Source organism: Sinocyclocheilus rhinocerous, unplaced genomic scaffold (genome assembly GCF_001515625.1).
Source record: "Sinocyclocheilus rhinocerous isolate Xijiao unplaced genomic scaffold, SAMN03320098_v1.1 scaffold299, whole genome shotgun sequence".
In the NCBI taxonomy this organism is placed as follows: Eukaryota; Metazoa; Chordata; class Actinopteri; order Cypriniformes; family Cyprinidae; genus Sinocyclocheilus; species Sinocyclocheilus rhinocerous.
The window spans coordinates 404853-411583 of NW_015652998.1; positions in this window are offsets into that span (position 1 = coordinate 404853).

Consider the following 6731-nt stretch of genomic DNA (forward strand, 5'->3'; position numbering starts at 1 on the left):
AGTGTGTAATGGTACATGATTGCCTGTCAACTTAATTGCCTTTTTGTTCTTCCTCAGAGGAAACAGTGGCAATCGCAGCTAGCTTATCCTAGTGATATTAGTATTTGAATATAAACTGCCCAAATATCCCAGACTCGATGGTGCGAAAAAGCACCACGGTGACATAATTTCCTCTTGAAGTGTAAACAATGTGTGTTTTATTGTTTATAATTGCTGTGAGTTGCTCCTCCGGGTTCCTGCTTATGCATAATAGTCTTCAAATGAGGTTAGTTTGAATGGAGAGTGAAGCAGTCTTTTATTACCAATACAGTTTGAAAAAGAATTCGAAAAAGCTTTTAATAACATTCCAAATATTTTAGGAAAACCGCCTACAATGTAATTAGCCGCATTTGTGGATTTCCCCCTATATTTACAGTCGTTGTCAGCACATGACGCTAACCAAAAAACTCTGCCGACGCGCTCAAGTATCATGCTCTCTTCGCTCCTGTGAACGCATTAGACATTTCACCGGAGCCTAGCTACAAACGTAGCGCCCATTAAGGGTACATAATGTAAGGTGGCTAAGATGTCTAAAGTACTTTTCCTAAAGAGTATTTCTTCTCATTTACTCATGACTCTCTCTGTAGTGTAAGTGAACTTAGATGCCATAGTTTAGGCCCGAGAACAATAAAACCGCGAGGCTGAGGAGGGAAAACGTACTCTTGTTTGCTTTATTTTCTTATTTAAAAAACAAAAAACAAAAACAAGCATCCACTGAGACGTTTTAGAGTATGTGCATTAACCATGAGAAACACTTTGGACGCATTTGTTTTTACGTAGAATATAAATCCGAGGGAATGTCTTGCGCTTGATGGTTGCCGTTGCAGTTGAGATATACAGTTGTGTGGCTTGTGCTTAACTAGTGAGCATCATTTAGCTTTGGTCTGGCAGCTTTTGAACAGGATTTCAGACATCCCTTCTTCTCTTTTGCATATGTGAGAGACATGACATCAGTATACTAATTTGTGGTATTTAGACTGGGCCGATGTACATTTTGTTCAACTTGTTATGTTAGACCTGTTTTAATGTGATTAATGTGGTTTAATCCACTCTAGTAGGCGTCTGAGGACTTAAGACAGATGGTCGATGGGAAGACGCGGTTACGCCAGTGATCTATTTTGTCCTCTGTCTCTTGTACAGCAAGTCGAAAAAGGTTTAATTGAAAGTGTCCAAATATAACTGCTTGTTTTGAGATGTGAACTGGGTACGGTTTCAGTTTTGTCATTTCTGTTGTCGTTTTTGTTGTTTTTGTTGCTTTAATAGTGCCCCTTGTTTGATAGTGCAACAGTGTTGCTGATGGAACTTGATTTGATTTCTTTTATTTGAACTTGACAGTTTCATTTAAGCCCTGTCTCAGGTTCACGTACAATAAATGGTATGTTTGCATCTCAGGTAGAATGCAAAGTTACAGCCCCTGATTAAGAAAGTGGAAATTGCATACAAACCAGATCAAGCTGGATCTCAAATCTAATGGTGAATTTTACATTAGAACTACGTGTTACGTATTTTCTGTTGTTGTTGTTGTTTATTTGGCGCACTGTAAAATGTGTATGTAATGTACACACTGTGTTGAGTATTATCTTTTTTTTAGACCTACTTCACACAGAGAGGACAGGAAAGGACAAACCAACGGCTCTCATGATAAAACGTAATTATTTTATGGGTTTTAGAAGAAGAAAAAAAACTAAGCATGAAGATTCACCTGAATCTAACCATCAGTGGGGCATAAGCAGATCATACGAAAATGTACAAATGAAATTATACAAATTCACCCCCAATTCGGCAAAACGTAAAATAGTTAAGAATTGCCATGAGAGTGTGTTGGGGCAAACAAGTAACAATTTGAAATCAAAGTCGACATGTTTTGAACGTTTATCATTCATTGTTTTTAGGTTGCTTATTTTTTGTCTTTCTGCTGTACTTGGGCAATGTTACTGTGTATTAATGAAGAAAAAATGATATCCACATTCCCATACACATTTTGTATTTGTTCATATTAGACATTTTTACAAAAAAAATGGAGAGTTCTTGTCTTAATAAAAAAAGAAAAGAAATTAATGTTCAAAGTAATGCTTGGTTTTGGTGGTGTTATTTCCTGTGTTACATGACATGAAAATCGTATTCATCTTTTAAAGGTAAAGTCAAACTTCTGAAAGCATGAGTGAAAAGACATATATTTTGCTGTCGTCAATGATATACACCGCAGCGGGATCTGAATCTATTTGAAAACTGGCAAAATCTCATCAGCAAAATGTGGTACGTTTATCTTACAGGATACTTGTGGCATTAATATTTGAGATTCACCATCTTCCCTTCAAAGAATGTGTTACATTAAATGTTCCTAAAATATTATGTAATAATACTATTCACATTTCAGTATCCTTGGTATGTTCTTTAGACCGGTGAATGTAACAAAATATATCAGATGCCATGTGATCATATAGAATTCTGCACACAAAGAGTGTTGAATTTGCTTCCAAAGATACATTAGTAATCTCATTTTATTTCCAATTACATTGAGATGGTTACTAAAACACTCCAGGATCATTTACTGGCCTTTAAAGTTTACTTCTGCTTTACAGCGAGTTCACGAAATCCAGTCGAGGCTCACGGTTTCACATCTCATTATCTTTGGCATTCTCCAGCTCTGTCAAACTTCTGCCTTCTGCATTGTGCTTTTATGCAGCTGAACTTCGACCGAGGCAGCCTACAGAAAGAATATCTCTCTAAGGTATAGTGCGCTTCCCGCCGCTTCTTTCTCAAGCTGTCTCATGCCCACACCCTGACCTCGCCTCCCAGTGGCAATCTCAGCGACACACTCTGCAGATGCTGACCTTGAGTTGTAGCTTTTTTTCTTTTTTTCTTCCCTCTATATGATGCCTGGTTTTCGATTGCCTGAGCAGGAGCTCAGCACCAGCGTTGTCACACAGCCAAGGCTCAAAGTCACCCTCTGCTCAGATAGGATGAATCTCAAGGTACAGGCAGAGAGGAGCACAGATGTCACGTGGAATCATCTCCGTTCCTGAGAGAGACAGAACCAGATCTGGGGGAGAAGAGAGCGCTTTGTGGCTCAAGGCGATGGCAGGATTTCATCATGTCCTGTAGCTTTGCTAGGTTACAGCAGAGCCTGTAAAGTTACACTATATCTGGATTAAAAAAACACATTTTAATACTTTTTGACATTTTCTTGAGCTGATGCGATGGAGTTAGCTCTCGGCACAAATCGTTGCGATTTAAAACAATGCTGCACACAATGTGAAAATTCTGTCATCTGTTACTCACCCTCATGTCATTCCAAACCCCTTCGCTGTTCGCTTCCATGGAACACAGAAACTGAATTTTGATACTTAGAAGGAAATACTTAAAAGTCCTGGTTTTTACAAAAGGCACATAAAAACTAAAATGTTTTATTTATGATGATGTCATATTTGACTACTGAACATAGTTTCCCCTCCTGCAATGTTTCAAATAATGACATTGTGAACAATCATTTGAAAAAAGTTTTCAGTTATCATTTATTGTCATCTAGTGTTTTACTTTATATCATATTTGATTATATATTTTAAGAACAGATTACTGATTGTTAGATTTGATGTCTCGCATCAGATTAAAGTGATGTGCAGTTTACATACTGCATAGAAAGAATATTAAATGCAAGTGTCTACTTTAATGTTTCAAATAACTTTTGTGAAAATAAAATGTCGAAATATGGGTGAAATAATGTTCCATCACCATTCAGCATAACATATTTATGTAAAAATGAAACAACTTGCTTATTCTGACCTGTACTTATTAAAATATATAACAGAAAAGTGATCATGCTACATTTTATTATATTTTAAATTATTAAAACTTCTTGCTGACAAGTAGGCCAAACCTAGTGGTTTGAAAGATAGTGGCAAAGATTGGAAAATATTTAAAATGACTGTTAATTAGTATTTTGGGAGCTGCACTGTGATCCTTAAATAATCCTTTAATAATGTCATTAATAATTATTGTTTTAAATATGCCTGACAAGACTTTTTGGCTTAATAAACGACTGAATGACATTTTAGTGGGTGTCTTCTGTAAATCATGGTAAAAGTGTATATTATTTTTTACCATGAAGTGCAAAAACATTACACATTTTCTTTCTAGAAAATTTGTGAAACCTATTGGAAGTTTCTATTAGTTTTCTGCTATGGTAACATCATCAAGAATATGAAAAGAGCTTGCAGATTCTTCACAAATTCACACTGAAGCAACAACATATAGGTCTGGAATGACATAAGGGTGAGTAAATAATGTCCGAATTGTAATTTTCTGTGAATTACCCCAGACTATAGGACATCAGGTCTATTGCAATCTCATATAGAAGGAGAGCTCACCTTTACAGACTCTAAATTGATCCATTGAAGGTAGTTGGAAAGGGGAAAGTCATTCACAGCAACAATAGTGTGTCTTAATAGCATTGGTGCTCCACTCACTGCAGTCTGGGTCCACAGGTGAGAAGGGGACTGATTCCTGAAATTGCAAGAGATTTACAAGGATAGAGATGGAGGAATAATCCATTAAAGCCAATATGGGGGTTTGTCTCAATACAGGCATTTATCGGACTGGACTGGAGTGGACTGACTTATCCCTGTGTGTTATGACATCATTTCTGACCCATGGAAAAATCTGATTCAGAGATTAATCACAGTGTGATTCATCTCTGATTAATCAGACTCCAGCCATCATTAGCATGTACCTGATATCCAAATCCAATATCCAAAAAGCAGTTCAGACTCCCAATTGATTGGATGTGCTGAGCCTTAAATCACACAGTGGCCCCAAAACAGTGTCATGCTTAATTAAAAATGTAATGAAATAACAAAATACCAATGCAACTATCCTTTAAAAAAAAAAAAAAAAAGTTGCACAAGCACATCTCGCAAAAAAAAAGAAAGTTGTAGGATTTAATTATTATTTATAAAACAATAGATATACTGTTCAAAATTAAGTATCTGGGCCCTTGCTGCTTGCCAAGCATTAATGGATCATGTTCATGGTTAATATAATGAACTACACTGTGTAACTGTGGTTACTCTGATATGATAACTGTGTGAACCTGAGGTCAGATTACTTCATACAGCCACTAAAAATGTTCAATTTGCAGAAGTAATTGAAAAATGCTATCTAATGCAAAGACATTCAGACAGTTTTAAGTGTGACTTAAGTGACCGAATACTTTCCTGTAGCATCTGGTAATTATATGTATGTATGCAATAATAATGACCCTTCCCATGCCATTTAGAATAAATTACACCTTCATTTATAAATGCCACTACAGCGAAACAGATGGCTATACATTAAGATGCAAACTAGCATATTATGTGGATAAGAGGTAACGATGAAAAACACTTCTGCCCTCAATGTGATTTGCATGTTTAGTTTCGTTCCTCTTCTTGTTGATTGAAATCTATTTGAATTCATTTGCTGATCAAGCCAGTCAACAGCATGTCGAGAACTTGCACACTGTTAGCAAAGCCTACAGCAGACTTGTGTGAAGTCTAAAGCAGAGTTTGTGTACAGTATCCATTATTTCTATTTAATAAAAGTAAATGAGTAATAAGACCGCTAACAGCATGTAAGTCACTGTGAGCCTTATTTGTGTCTTTGAAGTCTTTTTGGCTTGACTTTCTTCTCATCTCTTGTTAGCGGGATGCAGAGATTTCTGCCATGGCGACAGTCTCTCGGGGGGTCGGAGGAACAACAGCTCTTTTCTACGACTTCATAATGATCTAGGATCTGTGAAACAAACCCCATATTCTTCTTATTAGTTCTGTGTTGTGCTCTAACTGCACCAACCATCTCACAAACTGCACTTTCCCAGATGGCAAACATTTGCTTTGATTTTAGCTGAAGCGAGAGGGCGTTAATGAGACTTTGATGAAGGTAACGGTGTTTGTTATATAATACACCTATAGTACACCTACAGCGGTATAGCAGCAAGTGTAATACTGTTCAGTAAACATCCATTCAAGCTGAAATATGATAAAGTGCAGTGCTTGCATTTGCACTGCAGGTGCGAAAGCGTCCTCTCTATCAATTGTTCAGTTGGCACAGGATATCCAGATGATTCCTAATAAAGTCAGCTCCACTTTCTTTCCTTGTGCATATTTATCTGGGTTCAATATTGTGTATGAAACCCTGTAACTACATACATTTTCACCCATCTACAAATGTAACATTCTTTAAAATCCAACTTTGAACTCTTTCTACAACATGACTAGAAGACAAGTAAACAATCTCATTCCGTTGTTTTTTGAGTGCATTCGAAAAAGCTCATTAAACCCATAAACAAACATGTTTCTATAATCAATGGGATATTTAACTTCATCAATAGCTAAAAACCTAAATTTGCTAGCTGCTATTGGATGACAGCATGATTTTGACTTGATTTGCATTGACATGAACATTTTCTAAACACCTTTCATTGACCATTTAGTGTAAAAAAAAATAAAGCACAACTGCATTTTCAGAGCCTATTTCCATTCATGGACCGTGCTCGTCACTGAATCTGTACTTCTAGCACTAAAAAACAAAAAGATTCATTTTAGGTTTAGCAAAATCAGAAATTTGTAATTGGAAAGGTCTCACTGGAAAAAGAGACTGCATATTGTATATATATATATATATATTTTTTTTTTTTTTAAAGGCACAATATTGAT